Source organism: Nicotiana tabacum, chromosome 23 (assembly GCF_000715075.1).
Source record: "Nicotiana tabacum cultivar K326 chromosome 23, ASM71507v2, whole genome shotgun sequence".
NCBI classification, from domain to species: Eukaryota; Viridiplantae; Streptophyta; class Magnoliopsida; order Solanales; family Solanaceae; genus Nicotiana; species Nicotiana tabacum.
The window spans coordinates 67,789,605-67,810,355 of record NC_134102.1 but is presented as its reverse complement, the minus strand read 5'-3'; the positions used below and the strand labels follow the sequence as shown (position 1 = coordinate 67,810,355).

The window sequence follows — 20,751 nt, the reverse complement described above, 5'->3', positions numbered from 1 at the left end:
GCAAGGGTTGTTTCAAACCCTTCAGAATTATTTTGTCTTCAGAGGGAAGCAAAACGAAGATCCAATCACATATCTAATGAACTTCAAGGAGATTATGAACATCTTTCAATATAATGGTGTGTCACAAGATGCAGTGTATCTAAGGGCATTCCCCTTCACACTCAAAGATGATACTAAGCAGTGGCTTTAGAGCTTGCCCACGGGATCAATTAGAACTTGGGAAGAGATGACCAGAAAATTTCTTGATAAATATTTCTCCTCAGCTAAAACGAGTAAGTTTAGAAGAGAAATCCATAACTTCTGCCAGAAGGAGAATGAAACTGTTTTTGAAACATGTGAGAGGTTTAAGGAGATTGTTAGAAAGTGTCAACATAGCAGAATTGAACTCTGGATGCAACTCCAGAACTTTTGGGATGGATTGACACTGGCCTCACTTAGAACATTGAGCAATGCAGTTGGAGGTCCGTTGATGAAGAAGACTCCAGAGGAGATAGTCATAATTCTTGACGAGTTATCTGAAGATGCTAAATCAGTGTCCCTCTGAGAGTGTTGAAAGAAGAAGATCAACTGGTGTTCACCAAGTTGATGCTAATACATCTGTGCAGGTACAACTTGATGTTATGGCCAAATAGATAAGGAAGCTAACCTTGGCTACAATACAGAGTGAGCCTCATGCAGCTTGTGATATATGTGGAAGAGGACACCTTACTCATGAGTGTCAAGCCTCAACTGAGAAAGTGAATATTGTGGGAAACTACAATTTTAATGCAATAGGTCAGAGGCACCCCGGTTTTTTATGGAGTTCACCTGAGGGTACCGCGAATGCATGGCAACAAAATAACTCTAGACCAAGCAGAGACAGCAATTTCAGCCTCAACAACCCATTCAGTCTGGCATAAATGATCTCATGAAGGCCTTCATTCTGAAAAAACTAATAAGAGGCTTGAAACTCATAGCGCAGCTATACGGGAACATGGAGCAGTTATTAAAGAAATAGGTACTGGTTTTCGAAATTTGGAAAGACAGGTTGGGCAGCTAACCACTCTATTGTATGAGAGGATTCCAGGGACTCTCCCCGCTGATACAGAAAAGAATCCCAAAGAAACAGTGAATGTTGTAACCTTGAGAAGTGGGCAAGTGTTGAAGGATCCCACCCCAATCCAAAAATATGTGATAATTGCAAAAGAAAGTGGGGAGCAACTGAAAAGTGATGATAACAAGAAGAAGAAAGGCCCAATGAAAACTGAGAAGGAGGAGGAGGAAAAATCGAGAAGGGAGGAACCTGAGAAGAGCGAGAATATGCCTGCTTTACCTTTCCCCCAAAAGCTATATAGAGAAAAGCTGGACAAGAAATTTGAGAGATTTCTGGATGTGCTGAAACAGGTTCATGTAAATTTACCATTCACAGAAGTTCTCTCACAAATGCCTGCTTATGCCAAATTTATGAAGGAGATCCTGACAAAGAAGAGGAAAATAGAGAAAACCTATGTGGTCAAGCTTACAGAGCATTGTAGTGCTATATTGCAAAATAAACTCCCATAAAAGTGTGGAGATCCAGAGAGTTTTACTATACCTTGCTCTTTTGGCTCTATTATTTTTGATAAGTCTTTATGTGATTCTGGTGCCTCAATTAACTTAATGACTCTATCTATTTATAGAAAACTGGAGAAGGAGATTGGAGAGATAAGGTCGGTGTCAATATCTTTGCAGTTGGCAGTCCATACGACCTTAATACCCGAGGGGATAATGGAAGATGTGTTAGTTCGGGTGGATAAGTTCGTATTTCCTGTGGATTTTATAGTGGTAAATATGGTGGAAAATAAGGAGCCCCCCTCATCCTAGGAAGACCATTCTTAGCAACGGGTAGAGCTATACTAGATGTACACGAGATAAAACTCATGCTTAGAGTGGGCGATGAGATGATGACTTTTGATATGAATGTAGAAAGAGGGCACAAAAGGAAAAATCAGCTGTGAGTATTGAGTGGAAAGTGTAAGGCTCAAAAGAGAAGGCTGCATTGAGTGAGGAAGATAAGTGTGGGGTGTACCCCAAAAAGGCTGAGAAGAAGTTGTCGGCATGGATGTACGCATTAGTTCGAAGGTGAGGAATAGATCCCGACTTCGACTCGGACCCAAACTAGATGTTCAAGAAAATTTCCTTTACCTTATGCTTTTTAATTGTGTGTCATGGGGACATGCCACAACTTAAAGTGTGGGGTGGGGGATAAGTGTATGTTGTATGTATATGTGTTAGTTTTGTTAGTTGTAGTTGGAAAATTGAAAAAACCATAAAAATTGAAAAAAATTTGATTTTTCCCGACGATGGATATCATTTGACGAGTTTCTTAAGGGAATAAAGTCGAAAGAAAAATATAAAAAGATTTTCTTTTGTTAGGTGGTGTATTAATTCCCCCTTGGTTTTTCTTCGTGCGACGGTTCTTTTTCAAGGGTTTTGTTTGAATCGAGTGTAGTTAGTTTTTATTTTTGTTAGTAGTAGAAAACTTTGTGCTATGAATTGAATGGAAGGTAATATCTCTTGACTTTATTATGCTTTGAGTATTAGTAAGTGCTTTAGTTGTGACGCTTAGGCTCAGTTTTTGACTCTTGTATAAGTACCTTAAACTGTAGGATTTTAACTTTGCTTAACTGCTTTGACTAGAGTGTCTTGATGAATCCGATCCTGAGTGAGTTATGTGCCATTTGTGTGTGAGGTTTTATGTTATTCTGTGCATTGCATTTGATGTCTAGAACTTGCCCTGTGTATTTGCAAAGCGAAATAGTAGTGTTGTTCGGTCTTGGAAGTGATCTAGACATTTCTTTGTTGAGCTAGTTATAAGCTATTACCTATATAATTGTTATGTATCTTAGTTAACCCCTTTGAGCTTGTAATCCTGTTTCTTTAGTAACAACATTACAAGCCTTACCCATTTGTTTGAATTGCCCATCTATTTGAACCTCTTACCTCTAGTGAGTACTTGAATTTGTTATGAACTTTGCAAAAGTTGAAGTGTGGGGTGGTTGGTTTGGATTTTGAGTGGAACTATTGAAATAAGGAAGAAGGTGCACTATTTTGAAAAAAGTAAGAGCCACTTGAATTGAAAAAAGAAAAGAAAAAAAATAGTTGTATTGTTGTGCAAAATAGTCCTTGATAGTGGTAGCTCTTGATGTAGTTGTGGTTAAAGAAGTAGGGAGTTAATGTATATTGATGTGGAGGTGGAGTTATTGTTTGACACAAGTGTGTGGTTTTGAACAATGAAATGTATATATTAAAGTACTCAGGGAGGTGTAGTCACTCTTATATCTAAATGTATCCTACCCATCCCGCAGCCTACATTCCAACCAAGTAAAGTTCTACTTGATCCTTGACTGAATGAGCTCAATTAGTAGAGTAATACACTATGGGCAAGCTTATGGTACGTTTTTTGTGGCACATGAATGTTGTTTCTGAGAGTGAGCGAATTCTTTCTATCTTGAGTTCCTAATTGTTCTTAAATTTTATTGTGTGTGGAACTACTCTCTATTGTTGTGTGAGGTCACTTGATTCATGTAGGAAAGGTAATGTCGTTGACCTCTGTGTTAGAGTAAGTGAGCGGATTGTGAAAAATGCATGGTGTTTGTGAGTAAAATCTTGAGGCGAGGATGTTACGTTAGAGTGCTTAATTTATTTTAAATATTTTTGGTGTGATAAGTTATGAGAGTTATTTAAAAAGGTCGTGTCTATGTGAAGTGTAGTTTGATTGCTTGAGGACGAGCAATGGTTTAAGTGTGTGGTGTTGATGGTAGGCTATAATCTCGTATTCTAGTCGCTTATTGTACTCTAATTTACTGTACTTTACTTGTGTTTGAGCTTTAATTGATAGTGTTTTGCACTTATTGTGTGTTTTATGCCTTGTAGGAGTGATTCCGAACTATGTAGATGCTATGAAATGAATTTGAGTGATTTGGAGCTTTGAAGTGTGAGTAAAAGCCCAAGGGATTAGGCATGGATCGTGTTCGGGGGTCGAGGACCAAGTTTGGACGTCAAAACGCAAGAAAAATCACACGGGAGATTCTGCCGAAATTTCTAAAAAATTTTGGAGTTAGTAAAATTTGGGGGATTGATAAATTATGTTATGTGTTTGAGGGCGATTGATCTTAAGCGGGGAATAATGTAGCACCTCAGAGAAAGTTTTGAATTACTTCAACACTATTGAGAAAATTTATATGTGCATAGGCATGAGTTGCTATAGCCAGTTGAGACTAATATTGTGCGTTGTTGTGAGAAATCAGGCATTTTGGAAATGATTGGAGAGTTAGGGACTTTGCTTTAAAGCTTATAAGAATGGAGAAAAGAAATAATCTCAATTGAGATGGTGTTGTCGTACCCGTGTTAAATTGTGGGAATGTAAAATCACTCACAAGTATGTGTGCAAGAACATACTCAGTAATTTAAAGTCCTCAGAAAGATTCTTAGCACGTTCGAGGACTAACGTTTGTTTAAGAGGTGGAGAATGTAACGACCCGACTTGTCATTTTAAAAATTAATGCCCCGTTCAGTGATTTAAGGTTTCGAGCAGCCTCGCAATATGTATTATGACCCGCGTGTATGGTCGAGTTTGATTTACGGATGATTCGGAGTGATTTGGGACACTTAGTCCCTAAGAAGGAAGCTTAAGTCTTAGGATTTTGACCGTAGTCAAAACTGTGTGAAGACAACTCCGGAATGGAGTTCTGTCGGGTTCGTTAGCTCCGTTGGGAGATTTTGGACTTCAGAGCGTGTCTAGACTGTGAATCTGAGGTCTATAGCCAATTTAGGCTTAAAATGGCGAAAGTTTAATTTTTGGAAAGTTTGACCGGGGGTTGACATTTTGATATCGGGGTCGGAATGCGATTCCGAAAGTTGGAACAGCTCCGTTATATTATCTGAGACTTGCCTGCAAAATTTGACGGCATTCCGGGTTGGTTTGATAGGTTTCGGCACGAGTTTTAGAAGTTGGGAGTTTTTGAAGTTCATAAGTTCAATTTGTGGTGCGATTTGAATTTGCGACGTAATTTGAAACCTCGAGCGAGTTCGTGATATGTTATGGGATTGGTTGGTATGATTGGACGGGGTCCCGAGGGGCTCGGGTGTGTTTCGGGGTGGTTTCGGACCAAATTGGAGTTGTTTGGATTATTGTTGCTGAAGTCTGGTTTCCTTTTTCACGAACGCAAAGGTAGTCCCGCGTTCGCGAAGAGGAATTTGAGGGGCTGAGGATTTTTCCTCCGCGAACGCGAACGCAAAGAAGAAGCAGGGCAAGCTTTCGCGAATGCGGCCAGGGCAACGCGAACGCGAAGAAGAAAGGAAGATAGGGGCATGGGGTCGTTTGGCCTTTGCGAACGCGAAGCGTGGAACGCGAACGCGAACACGAAGGAGCTGGTCAGAGGGCCATCGCGAACGCGACAAGGAAGTCGCGAACGCGAAGAGGAAATGATGATGCAGGAATAGTTGACCTTCGCGAACGCGACGCTTGGCACGCAAACGTGAAGAAAGATTTGAGGCAGCTGGAATTTAGCTTTCGCGAACTTGAAGAAGGTGTATCTGGGCAGAACTAAATGTCCCAAAAATGAGGGTTTGAGTTCATAACTCAAAATCAAATTGGGAGCTCGGTAGAAGGCGATTTTTGGAGAGATTCTTGTGTGGGTGTTTGGGGTAAGTGATTTTTTTCCAGTTTTGATTAATTTCCATAATTATGTCTTTGAATCCATCATTTTATTCGAATTTAATGGAGGAAAAATCAAAATTTTTGTAAAATCTTCCAAAATCAAAAATTTAAGATTTGGAGGTCGATTTATTATTGGAATTCGATAAAATTGGTATAGTTGAACTCGTATCGGAATGGGTGTTGGGATTTCATGAAAATTATGTCGGGTTCCGAGAGGCGAGTCCCGCGTTGACTTTTGTTGACTTATTGGAATAAATTTTTAAGTCGACGTATTATTATCCGGAATTATTTCTGATGAATTTTAATGAAGTTATACAATTAAATTGGATAGATTTGAGCTGTTCGGAGGTCAATTCAAGCAAGAAGGCTATTTTGGAATATCGGCCTAACTTCAAAAAGGTAATTGTCTTGCTTAACCTCGAGTGGGGGAATTTTTCCTTAGGCATTGAGTCTTATGTGCAATTTGTGTAATTGAAAACTATGTATGCGAGATGACGAGTATGTACTTGGTTTATATGTGCAAATTTATTGAGTTAAAGTCTAGAGTATATTGTGTAGTAAATCGGATAATTATTGGCATATATTTAATCATATACTTGTCGTGCCTAAATCCTTGTTGTTGACTCTGTTGTTATATGACAATGTGATGCGATTGTTATTTGATTGTTATGAAATTTCGTGAATTTGTTGTTTGATAATTATTGGAACTTAATTTCATTTTGGATTTTTCCCTCTGCAAATAATTAATCAAATGAGCTTAAGAAGAGGTGTTTATATAATTATTGAAAATTTGATCTTTATGAAAACTTTACTTTATGTTGAGTAATTTCTATCTCTATTTGATTGTTTTTGGGTGTTGTACACATTGTGTGGAGCATTTGGCTATTTGTTGTGAAATTAATTGACTTGGTTGTAGCTTTGGAATTTGGTTAATTGTGATATGAATTGATTTTTGTTATGTTGCTGTGATAATTTTCCGTGTAAATTATTGTGTTGTGTGAGTGGTTATTTTGGGGAGATAAGGATGGCATTTCATCGTTGATATTATGTGGTTATAAGGGTGACATTTCACTATTGTTTTGTTTGTAGGAATATTGTCTGGGCGGAGCGATAAGGGTATCTATAGGAGCGATAAGGGTAGCAATAGGAGCGATAAGGGTGGCTATTGATATTGTCTAGGCGGAGCGAAAAGGGTGGCTATAGGAGTGATAAGGGTGGCAATATGAGCGATAATGGTGGCTATTGTCAGGGACGATATGTGATGATGTGGGTTTGTGGTGATGATGATTTTTTTATGTGATGTTGTGATTTTTCTTGTGTTTATTTCATACCTTGTGCAATTTGTTTTGTTGTTGTTAAATTGATAATAATCTGATTTATGTTGAAATTGAGAGCCTGTGGCTATGGCCAGGCGAATTATAAAATGAAATATGGGCACGAGGTGCCGTGGGTAAATAATGAGGATATTTAGCACGTGAATTATCCGTGCAGTTGATATATGGGATGTGGGCATGAGGTGTTGTGATGAGATGATAATGATATTTGGCACGTGAATTATCCGTGCATTTGTGATATGAAATGAGGGCACGAGGGTCCAGGGAAATATGATGATTTAATTCTGGGCACGAGGTGCCGTGGAAACATGAAAAATGGGCTGAGACCCGTGTTTATAAAAAATATAAAAATGGGCAGAGACCCGTATTTTTATGATTTTGAAATAAGGTGTTACATGGTGACTTTTTAATTGAAAGGATTATATTCAAAATATTTATTTGGAAGGATTTTTACTTAGAAAGTATTATATAAAAGATATTTATTTGAGAAAATTATATTTGAAAAGATTTATTGAAAGAATTATATTTGAAAAATAATTATTTGAGAAAATTATATTTGAAAGAGAATTATTTGGAAGAATTATATGTGAAAGACATTTATTTGAAGTACTTGATTTAATTGGGTGTAATTATACTTATTAATTGTTGAGCGATATTAATGGTATTCTTGTTGTCTGCTGTGCATATCACTGGTTGTTTCATGTTGCTCTGTTGTTATTTGTTTCCTATTATCTTGTATATCATATTGCACAGGTTATTAGACTAGTGAGTGTCTTGACTGTACCTCGTCTCTACTCCATTGAGGTTAGTCTTGATACTTACTGGGTACCGACCATGGCGTACTCATACTATACTTCTGCACATTTTTGTGCAAAGTCAGGTATTGAAGATAACGGACTTGAGCAGAGTTAAAACGATATCGTAAGGATTCAAAGTATAATTGCTTGGTCGTCGCAGTCCCTTGGAGTCCTTTCATTTCATTGTACTGTTAACTGGTAATTAAACAGTATTGTATATTCGGTCCTCGTGATCATTCTATGTATTCGATTAGAGTTCGTGACTCAGTACTACCAGTCTTGGGAGGTTGTATATTGTAATTATTTCCTCTGTTAGTTTTGATTATTTATTTAATTCAAAAAAGAATGGCTTCAAAAATGTAATGGAAATCGGTTTACCTAGTCTTAGAGACTAGGTGCCATCACGACTCCTGTGGTGGGATTTTGGGTCGTGACAGCAAGGATCCTAAGATGGGGGACCGTCAGCCTGTCTACCTGCGCCTGCGGGCAAGAAACGCAGGCCCCCAGGCAATAGGGGCGTAAGTACGAATAATGTACCGAGTATGTAAGGCATAAAAATTAGTATATAAAAGACATGAAAGAAATATGGAGTAAAGGACTCAACCTGTAAGTCTGAATAGATCTGTGAATCATGAAACAATTATAATCTCATGTATATGAGTATAAATGTCATATCATACATAGGTATACGTGTACATAATATCATCAAGTCTCTGAGGGCATCCCATCATACCATCTCAGCCTCTATGGGCGAAATCATAAACATATACGAGCTGATCATGTGGTGGTGCGTATATTAACGCCATAACCTTTCCCCATACCCATATACATATACTATACGCGTATATAATGACATCTGGTCATGGGTCAGTATACATGTATAAATAGATGCAATACATAATGAAGTAAGTCAATAAGATCTCTCAAAATTTCATGAGACCCATGAACAGACGATATGATAGTAGGATATATGGGGAATCCAGAACATAGGCAACCCTAGTACCTCTAAGAATAGAATCATTTATGAAAGTTGTGTGCTTGCTCATTTCGTTTGTAGCATATGGATCATGACAAAAGGAAAGAAGGGATAGCCTTAACATACCTCAAGTCGTCAATGCAACTCAACAACAAGCTTATGACAACTAGCGCGCCAACCCTATAACAAAGAAATACATGTACAACTTAGATGGCGCTAGTATATCACGTATCTCAAATGATAACTCGATTCTAAAATAAAACAGACAGCATTTTCCCTGATTTTACTGCTCCCTCAAGCCTATTATAGGTGAGATACAAACATAATCCAATCAGAAACTCAAAAACAACCCAACTACTATTCAGGACCTTCAATACAACAATAACCCCAAATATACCATAACACACCTGATCAATAAGTTATCAATTAGCCTGAAATTGCAACGACGAGCGACCAGCCTACTACCCTACCACATGTGTAATTTCTCCACACCTTTTTACCTTCCAAACTCCATAAATCAGCAGCACAATAGGCCAACACGAGTGGACTAAAAAACAGTCTACCAAAAGTAAAATAAATCGAACTCACGGCTTCCGATCACCGTCCCGTGAGTTCTAACTATTAGAAAATAAATTTATCAACCTTACTTGATATTTAAAGCTTAAATACAGAAAGTAAACGGCTTATTAACTATGAATTACCTTCCAAAACTCAAACAACAAAGAAAAAGAGAGGCGATATAGCGATACTTATGTCGTAGGGATTGTTCTAATGTTATCGCTTCTTGATTTCGTACCCGGGGTATTAATCTCCTTTGAAACCCTAGAAGAGAGCTTATGGATATGTTTATTTATTTTCTCAGGTCATGTTTTATGGAAACATGAAGATAAAGATGGCCTAAGACCTATATATATCAAGTTTGGAAAAGTCAAAGAGGTGCTAGCTTGGCACCCTATCATTAGCCCATCTTCCGACGCTTATATCTTTTTATCTGGATATCATACGAACAAACTGTTAAGAGAGTTAGAAACTACATTCCAAGACCTTCAATTTGGTATATAATATGTCCCAAAAATGATCCCATATAGAATATGAAATATATTGCTCAAAACGCTCCGTTACAAGGTAAATCCTTAATCGGTTATTCCGCAACTTAAATCTGACTTTTTCCAGACTTTATATTTTCTATTCAAATATTATATATAGTCATATTATGATTTTAAACTTATTTAAATTATGATTACCAAGTCTCATATTCATTATACATCACCTTGGGCGCACAGGGTGTAACAACTACAATGTGCTCTTTCGGCATATATTAAGGGAAGGCAACATTGTCGCTGATTTTTTAACTAACCTAGTTTTTTCTTTTGCATGTACACTCACGTTACAATCATTTCATTAATTGTCAAATCAAGGGAAAACTTTGATAAACATGGACAAAGCACAAGTACCTAACCTTAGGGTTAGGATTGCCAAGAGAAAAGAACCTGATTAATGATCACAACTGATAATACATTGCCTGAGATTGCCTCATTCTTCTTTGTTGTATATTTATGTGTGTTGTTAGATGGCCTCCTAGTGGTATTAGTATGCCATCAGGGGTGATTTGACAATATTCAGAACTGGTAGGGCAAGCAGGCATCATGTAGCAACTAACACAAGCTTACAAAGTAATACACGTCTTATTAAGGTTTGGTACAGCCTCTTTATATGGTGATACTACTGCACGCTGGTGTCTTTTTGTTGTTTGAGATTAGATAGTGTGTACTGGTCAGTGCTATGAACTTAACTAAGGCACTAAGGCAACTGCTGCTTCAACTCTATCTATCATGTTGTGTATTGTTTTATCATCTTCCAGTGGTATTAGCATGCTTTCAAACTCATCCTAGAGATGAGAAGGCAATATACAACCTCTCTTTGATAAGCAAGCAGTTGGGGTTTTATAAATGTATATGTGCAGCTATTGAGTATTTTGAGGTCTACTATGTTTGGAGATGGAGATCAAGATGGAAGTGTTCAAGCTGGATCAACACATTGGTTTGGGAGTTCTGGATAGCTTCAATACAGTGGTGTACTTGTTTGGAATCCATATTAGCCTTGTCCATTGAAATCTTGTCATATGGAATGCATAACATGGTGCCTAGTTAGAGCATTAGAGGTGCTACTTGGTTTTTGACCTTGGCCTTTGGATTCACTTGCACTACTTGGATATGGAAGCATACATCCTACTACTTTGTAATAGATAGTTCATTAGTTTTAGCTTTCTCATTCATAGTATTAGCTAGTAGTAGTCTACATCTTTTACATTGGTTTGGACATCTTGTAACACTTGGACCCATGTTTTGGGATATATATATATATATATATATATATATATATATATATATATATATATATTAGCCACTAGGCAGCATGCCTAGTGATATATTTGCTAAAAAGAATATACAAAGCCAACCCGGGTTCGCACCCCGGAACCCGCCAAAACTCACAAATCCTGAATACCTATTCCAAAAGATTCCATATATACTAGTTTCGTCCAAATCCAACTGCGAATCGTGGTTCAAATCCCCATTTTTTTAATTTGAAACATTTTGCCAAAATTCCCAAATTTTCTCACTTAGATTTACCAATCACGTGTCAAATTCAAGGATGGAATCATGAATAATAATCAAATCCGAGTCAAGAATACTTACCCCATTCCAAGTAGTGAAAATTTCCTCAAAAATCACCCTAATCTGAGCTCCCAATCTCAAAATATGATAAATGAAATTGAACCCTCACTCAAGATATATTCTGACTAACACTTTTGGTTCAGCGACCAAAGTATCCACTTTTGTGGTGTCTCTTTTGCGACAAATCTCGCTTCTGCGAGTTCCACTATACTGCCGACCATCCGCTTCTGCGGACAATTTTCCGCTTCTGCACATTCGCTTCTACGGTCAAGGAAGCGCACATACACCATTGCATTTGAGCAAGGTCCTTCACATCTACGAACCAAGATTCATCCCCCCTAACTCTACATCTGCGATCAATTGTCCATATTTGTGGACTCGCACCTACATACCAAACTTGCAGGTGCGAAAACATCAGGACAAGAATGTCAAACAACGACAAAATGATCTAAAGCTCATCCGAAACTCACCCAAGCCCCTCGGGACACTGTTCAATTATTCCAACAAGTATTAAAACATAATACGGACCTACTCGAGGCCTTAAATCATACAAAACAACATCAAAACTATGAATCGCACACCAATTCAAGCTTAATGAATTATTAAAAATTCTAAACTCACGTCGAAAATGCCTAAACAACTCGGAATGACTCCAAATTTTTTCGCACAAGTCCTGAATGACAAAGTAAACCTCTTCCAGCTTCCGAACCACAATCCGACCCATATAGCCTCAAAGTCAGCTCCTGGTCAAACCTATGAACTTTCCAGACCTTTAAATTTTCAACCTTCTCCAAATAGAACCAAATCAACCTAGGGACCTCCAAATCCAAATCCGGATATACGCCTAAGTCAAAATTGTCATACAAACCTATTGGAATTAAGGGTGGCAAATGGGCCGGGCCCGGTCCTAAGTGGGCTTCGCGGGCCCGGTCCTAAGTGGACCGGTCCTATGCGGTCCGGTCCTAAACGGTCCTAGGCTTTGCGGGCTTATTGCTGGAACTGGCTCGGGACCGGGACCACGAACTAACGGTCCCGGGTTAAGTGGGCCGGTCCCGGGCCCAAACGGGCCCAACAAAAACTTTGTATTTTTAATTATTTTTTTTATAGAAGTTAGAGAAAAAAATAGTAATAAAGATATATAAGCTATATTCGATTTATATACTATATATACATCTTAATATATATATATACTATATTATATATACATAGTATACATCTTAAAATATACTATATATACATCTTAAGATATACTATATATATATATATATATATAGTATAGTATAGTAGATCTTAAGATATATATACATCTTAAGATATATAAGCTATATATATATATATATATATATATATATAGTATATATATACATAGTATATTCGATATACTCGATATACATATATATATATATATATATATAAGCTTATATATATATACTATACTATACATCTTAAGATATATAAGCTATATTCAATTTATATACTATATATACATCTTAAGATATATATATATATATACACACACTATACTATATATACATAGTATATAAGTCATATTCGATAGTATACATCTTAAGATATATATAATATATATAGTAAGATGTATATATATTATAGTATAGTATAGTATATACTATATATACAACTTAAGATATATAAGCTATATTCGATATATTCGATATACATATATATATATAAGCTTACTATATATAAGCTATATTCGATTTATATACTATATATACATCTTAAGATATACTATATATACATGTATATCTACTATATATATATCTAGTATATCTAGTATACTATGTATATATAGTATATCTTAAGATGTATATATAGTATAGTATAGTATATATAGTATATCTTAAGATGTATATATATCTTAAGATGTATATATAGTATAGTATATATAGTATATCTTAAGATGTATATATAGTATAGACTATAGTATAGTATAAATATAAGCTTATATATATATATATACTATACTATACTATACTATACTATATTATACTATATGTATAGCTTAAGATATATAAAAAGACAAAAATATTGTAAAGAGATATTCAAATCAATGCGTTATATTTTTATTATAGCATTAAAAATTATGGCAATATCTTTCTTAGTCTTCCTCCCCCCTATGGAATGAGCACAACAAGGTGCTAATACCACCATTGAGAAGAAAAAGAAACTAATCAAGATGTGCCAAAATACAAGTTACATATTAATTTACATGGTATCTCTTACAAATTTCATAAATCCTTCAAGGTCCGGAGGAATTTCCGTTGGTGGTGGCGAAAATGAAGCTTGGTCATCACCGCTTCCACGCGAAGCATCATCCTCCGCAAGTTCAGCTAGCATTTCTTCGTAAGCTTCATCTACCTCTGGTTGTGATTCAGTAAGTCCAAAATTTCTTCTTTCCGAACGGATCCAATCTCTGAAAAGTATTGATTTTTCCAAGCTCTCACTCATAGACGCTCTATAATCACCGAGTTGAAGTCTTGCTTGACTGAAAGCGTTCTCTGATGCCACTGTTGAAGCTTGAATAGTTAAAATATCTCGGGCCATCCTTGAAAGAATCAGAAAGTGTTTTTCTTTATCCTTCCACCATTCCAACATTTATAAGGTGCTCATCATCATCACTTACATGAGCATTAAACGTTGAGTTTATGGGGTTTCTATATTCATATGCAACAACTAAACTTTCATACATGTAATTCCATCTAGTTGGACAAGGTTTAGGAACCTTTCTTTCTCTTAGGCCAAATTCATCGCATCTTTTAAAATATTCTCTAAGTCTACTTCTACGGTTTGAATAAAAAAGCCAATTAAGAGTCATTTTAACCTTTTCAATTTCAACATTTAAAATTCGCATACCATCACCCACAATTAAATGATAAATATGACAAATACATCTAACATGAAAAATGTTACTAAATACAGGACTTAGTATAGTGGTAAGCAAGGCTACAACATTTGTGTTACTAATAGCATTATCCATTGAAACTGACATTATTTTTATCACTAATGCAAAAATATCTACAAATATTCGCAATCGTGCTAGAAATAAACTGCCTTGTGTGACGTGAATTAATTATTCTATAAGCAATAATACGCTTTTGCATTATCCAATGCTCATCAATCCAATGACTGGTAACAGTAAGGTAATCACAGTCATTACCACTTCTACCAATATCAGTTGTAATAGCAAGACGATTTATATGAGTAAATAAATAGCGCAAATATTGTTCATATTCATGTTTATATTTATAAATATTACTTTTTACGGTTGTGCGAGGAAAACCTTTATAAGTAGGATTATAAATTTTCTAATATAATGCACAAAGTGGGGTTATAAGAAAAACTATAGGGTAAGCACATAACAGTGACCATTTTTGCCAATTCTTCCTGATTTTTTTTGGATCATAATATAAAATACCACCGGTAACAGTGTTAATTCCCGATTGAAATTGATTTGACCCGATACTAAGGTCAGTCTGACTAGGTGCACTTGTCCCCTCAGCCAAAGCTTTCATATGAAAATATCTAGCTTTATCTTGAGGGTGTAGCAATATGAGTCTAGTCAAACTTCTCCCCCCCGACTTCCAACATATTGAAAAACTAACTCTTTGTCACAAGTTTTACACTTAGCCCTATTTTTTTCTCTTAGTTGAGTAAAAAATTGCCAAACAAGAGATGTTTCTGCCCGTTTAGAAGGTTGTCCAGAAAAAGTAGGGACACTAATAGGAGGGTCAGACGGGGGATCATCTAGATTATTATTAATTGGGTTAACTTCTGGAGCAGGACTAGTGGGTGTATCATCATCCGGTTGCGTTTCATCAAAATCTATTTCTTCATCATCATTTTCATCAATAATTGGATTACCATAAAGAGCATTCATATATTCATGGTTTAATTGTTCACCGGGTGCAATATTATGGCAAAATTGACTCTCGGTAAATTGTAATAAACTATTATCGCTATCAAGAATAGGAGGTGTAGTACGGGTAATATGTTTGGGTCGGGGAGCCGGCGGAAGTGGAGGAGGAACATATTGGCCACTAGATTCACCACTCTTCGATTTTTCCTTATTTTTACTAAACATATTTTTTAAGGAATAAGCCATCTTAATTAATCAAGCAAAGTAAATAAAACAAACAAAATTATAATATTAAAACTTAAGAGTTGGAATGAGTTTACCGAATTGACGAACAACTTGTTGGAAATTGATTATCGTTGAAGACTTCAATTCACCAACTTCATAATTGTTTCACAAATTGTAACAATAAAGTAAGCAATAGTAGCAATTATAGAAGTAAATTAGAGAGAGATTGTGATAGATTGATAATTTTGTAAGAAAAAATGAAATAATGATGGGGTATTTATAGTTAAAAATAGGGAAAAAGTATAATTATAAAAAGTTTGGGATTAAAACAAAGTTGGGGGGTTAAATGGCTATTTTATAAAATAAAATAAAAATTTTTAAAAAAAATAGCCGTTGGGCCCGCTAGGCCCGCTAAGGGACCGGTCCGGTCCCGGGCCCTGGCGGGCCAAACGGTCCCGGGCCTGACGGGCCCAAATCATAGGACCGGCCCACGAGACCGTACCAAGCCCGCTAAAACCGGACCAAACGGTCCTGGCCCGTTTAGCCGTTTGGCCTGCGGTCCTGGGCCGGTCCCGGGCCTGGACCGGCCCACTTGCCAGCCTTAATTGGAATCATCAAAATACCATTCCGAGGTCATTCACACAAAAGTCAAACTTCGGTCAACTCTTATAACTTAAGCTTCCAACCTTAGAACAAAGTATCCCAATTCAATCCAAAACTTCCCCGAAACCAAACCAACCATCCCCGCAAGTCACATAACAACAAATATCGGGAAGCATAAAATAGAAAAACGGGATGCAAATACACAAAACGATCGGCCGGGTCATTATAAATTGTAAATACAAGATATTTTTTTATATGAGATTTTGAGATTATGCCAAAATGTGATTCATATGATTTAGGGTTGTAATGACCTGACCGGTCATTTCGGGTATTGGAATTTTATTCGGTAATTTGAAGTCTTGAGTAGCTTTACATGATGTATTATGACTTGCGAGCATGGCTGGTTTTGATTTTTGAGAAGTTCAGACTTATTCAGAAGAGTAATTCTCAATTTAGAAGCTTTAAGTTGCAAGAGTTGACTAAGGTTTTGACCTATGACTAAAGGACGTCAAAATTATGCTTTTATAGTTTCAATAGATTCGTATGGTAATTTTAGACTTAGGCGTATGTCCAGATTTGGATTTGAAGATTCCTAGATTGATTTGGCTCTATTTGGCGAAAGTTGGAAATTTGAAGGTTTAGAAACTTTGTAACTTTGACCATGAGTTAATTTTGTGGCTATCGGTTTCGGATTATTATTTTGGGACTTGGAAGGGGTCCGTTTTGTTATTTGGAACTTGTGTGCAGAGTTTGGTTTCATTACGAGTTGACTTAGCAGGATTCAGACACGTTCGACAAAGTTTGAAGGCTTGAAACTTAAAAGAATGATCTTGATCTTTGATTCTTGGTTTTGATGTTATTTGTGATGTTTCGAGCTTCTGGATAAGTTTGGATTAAGTATATCGACTTGTTAGTATGATTGGACGGGGTCCCAAAGGGCTTGGGTGAGTTCCGAAGTGGTTTCAGACCATTTTAAGCCCTTTTCAGCTACTGCTTTTTGGCTACATGTGTGTACATTATGATCATGGAGCCCTGGGCTGCGTTTGTGAAAAGTAAAATATAGTGCTAGAGTTGTGAACCGCGTTTGCATAGGGACAGTTTGCGATCACGAAGAAGAAATTTTTGCTATCAATGGGATAAATTTGGGAGCTTATATCTTGCAATCTATAAGGAATTTTGAGGTGATCCTAATTAAAAGTTGTATCCCTTCCTGACTAGGTTTTAGAAAATCAAACCTTTTGTCATTTGGAGCTTTGTACAGAAAGTTATGGCCATTGCACTAAAGGCTGTCTGGAAAGAGTTTAGCAAGTATTTCACAAGTTTGTTCATCGCCATCACGGTGCTTCTTGGCGGCGATCGCGAAGGGTAAAATCATGTTGGACTTTTGTGAACTGCAATCGCAACGTTGGTGACCGCGATTGCAAAGAAAGGACGACTGGCAGGGCTTTAAAACATCAAATTCTGGGTTTTGAGTTCATTTTTCTTTACTTTTTGAGTACTTGGGACATAAGTAACGCACAATTTTGGAGGAGATAAATGCCCAAATCATGAAGATTTGAGCCGTTCAGAGGTGATTCCTATGGGAAGACTTTTTTAGAGTATTGATTTTGCTTGTTTGAGGTAAGTGTCTTGCCTAGCTTTTGTTGAGGTAAATTTTAACACTAATTGATATTGTTTGCTACATGCGGGGGTGATGTATATATGAGGTGACGAGTATATATACATATACCATAGGTATTCATGCTCGGGGTAGATTCTATCTTACTCTATGCCTAGTTTGGTTGTGTGTTTTTCTTGATTCTATGTATTATTTAATTAATTGACTACGTGAGTACAATAAACCATGGCAGATGTAACGACCCGACTGATCATTTTGATATATAGCACATTGTTAGACTGTTTGAGGCCTTAAGTAGCTTCACTTCATGTTTTATGACTTGTACGTTTGGTCGGAATTGAATTTCGGGAAGATCAGAGTTGATTCAGAAGGAAAATTCTCAATTCGGAAGATTTAAGTTGGAATAGTTGACCAAGGTTTGACTTTTTAGTAAACGACCTCGGAATCAGGATTTGAAGGTTCCAATAGGTTCGTAAGACGATTTTGGACTTGAGCGTATGTTCGGGTTGATTATCTGGTGGCCCGGGAGAATTTCGACGCTTATTGTGAAAAGTTGGCATTTTGAAGGTATTAGAAATTCCTATGTTTGATAAAAAGTGGACTTTAGAGTTATCGATGTCCCTTTGAAATTCCAAGCCTTGGAATAGGTTCGCATCGTGATTCATGACTTGTACATGAAGATTGGCGTCATTCTGTAATATTTAGATATGGTTCAGACGCGTTCGTCGAAGTTTGAATGTTTGAAAGTTGAAAGAATAATTTTGGTCGTCGATTCGTGATTTTGATTTTATTCGTGGAATTTCGAGCCTTTGGATAAGGTATTGGGACTTGTTGGTGTGATTGGACGGGGTCCAGGGGCCTCGGGTGTGACTCGGAGTGTTTTCAGATCATTTTTCCTTGTTTTGCAACTGCTGGTGCTGGTGTCTGGTTTTGTTCTTCGCCAACGCGAAGGGTCTCACGCATTCACGAAGAAGGATTTGGACTGCTAGAATTTTGTGCTTCACGTTCGCGACTATTGTCTTGCGTTCGCGAAGGTTTGGACGGCAAGGCTTCGCGTTCGTGTTTCCACGATCGCGTTCACGATGAAGAAGCTGGCCTGGCGGGGGATTTGGTCTTCGCATTTGCGAATGTGCATTCGTGTTCGCGATGGGCAGGCTAGTAAAGCTTCACGTTCACAGGACTTATCTCACGTTTGCGTAGAGGAATTGGGGAGCAGAAGCCGGTACTGCTTCATGACTGCAAAGGACTTTCCCCGTTCGCTAAGAAGGTCGAGTTGGGCAGTGTTGTTTTAAATCGGGGGTTTGGCTCATTTTTGCTTCATTTCTTCCATGGAAGCCGACTTTGGAGCGATTTTGGAGCAATATATGGCTTGAATACATTGTTTATCAGGTGCATAAATGTTGCTGGGGCATTGGTCAGCCTGAATGACATCACCAAAAACTTATAATGACCATAACGAGTCCTGAAAGCCTTCTTCGGAATGTCTGAATCCCGGTTCTTCAGCTGATGATATCGTGACCTCAAATCAATCGCCGAGAACACTCTAGCACCCTGAAGCTGGTCAAATAGGTCATCAAAGTGCAGTAGTGGGTACCTGTTATTGATCGTAACTTTTTTCAACTGCCTGTAATCAATACACATCCTCATACAGTCATCCTTCTTCAATAGAACTGTAGCACCACAAGTCGAAACACTCAGTCGGATGAATCCCTTATCATGCTACTCCTACAGTTGTTCCTTCAATTCCTTCAAATCCGCTGGTGACATACGATATGGTAGAATAAAAATGGGCTGAGTGCCCGGTACCAAGTCAATACCAAAATCGATGTACCTATGGGGTGGCATGCCCGGTAGGTTTGCTGAGAACACATTTGGAAAATCTCTCACTATAAAATGGTAGGAGTTTCAGCACTGACATCCCTCACAAAGGCTACATATGCCTCGCACCCCTTGTCAACCATCCATTGTGCTTTCAGAAAGGACACAATCTTGCAAGGAATTTAATCTAATGTAGGTCTCCACTCTAATTGCAGAAACTCTGGCATAGCCAATGTCACGGTCTTAGAGTGACAATCCAGAATAGCGTGATATGGCGACAACCAATCTATGCCCAATGTCACGTCGAAGTCCACTATACTGAGTAGTAGAAGGTCAACCTGGTCTCACAACCCCCCATAATGACCAAACATGACCGATAAATGTAGTCTACAATAATAAAATCTCACACAGGCGTAGACACATATACAAGAGCACTCAAAGAATCATGTGATACATCCAAACATGAAGAAAAGTAGGATGACACATATGAGTACGTAGAACCTGGATCAAATAAAACTGAGGCATCCCTATAACAGATCGGAACAATACATGTGATGACAACATCAGAAGCAACAACCTCGATCCTAGCCGGAAAAGCATAGAAACAGGTTTGGCCTCCCCTCTAGGATGACCTCTACCCGCTTGACCTCCACCCCTAGTTGGAAATGCAGGTGGAGCGGCAACTGGAGCAGCAACCATAGCCTGTGAACCCTGTGGACCCTATGAAATCCGTGGAACCTGTGGAGCCTGTGAAGTTTCACCCCTCCTAAGTCTGGGACAGTCCCTCACCATATGCTTGGTATCTCCACACTTGAAATACCCTCTCGGTGGCGTGGTTGCTGAAACTGAATCTGACCCTGTCGGCTAGACCTTAGAATGTATAAGCAGAACGTTTTACTAACAAAATAAGTAAGGGAATATTAGGAAGAATATCCTTGAGTTATGATAAGGTTGATTTGAGATGTCAGAAGACCATTTAGAGTGCCAACAGTATGACTTAAATCTGATAAGATGAAGCCCAGAGAATTCATATCTCAAGTTTCCTTGAAGGAACTTTGAGGATGAGGAAGGACCAACTGGTTAAAGAATACGAATCAATCGAGTTGCACATTGTTACTCTTAAAAACCAGATGTCATTGGGAAAGTGA

The 20,751-nt window shown here is 37.5% G+C and overlaps 1 non-coding gene across 1 annotated transcript; it reads right to left on the bottom strand.

Moving 5' to 3' along the window:
- Window positions 1-274: 274 nt before the first annotated feature.
- On the bottom strand, window positions 275-381 carry LOC142177800 (small nucleolar RNA R71). Its single transcript, XR_012706354.1, has one exon. It is a non-coding gene; the product is annotated as a small nucleolar RNA R71 (small nucleolar RNA).
- Between the last annotated feature and the right edge of the window lie 20,370 nt (window positions 382-20,751).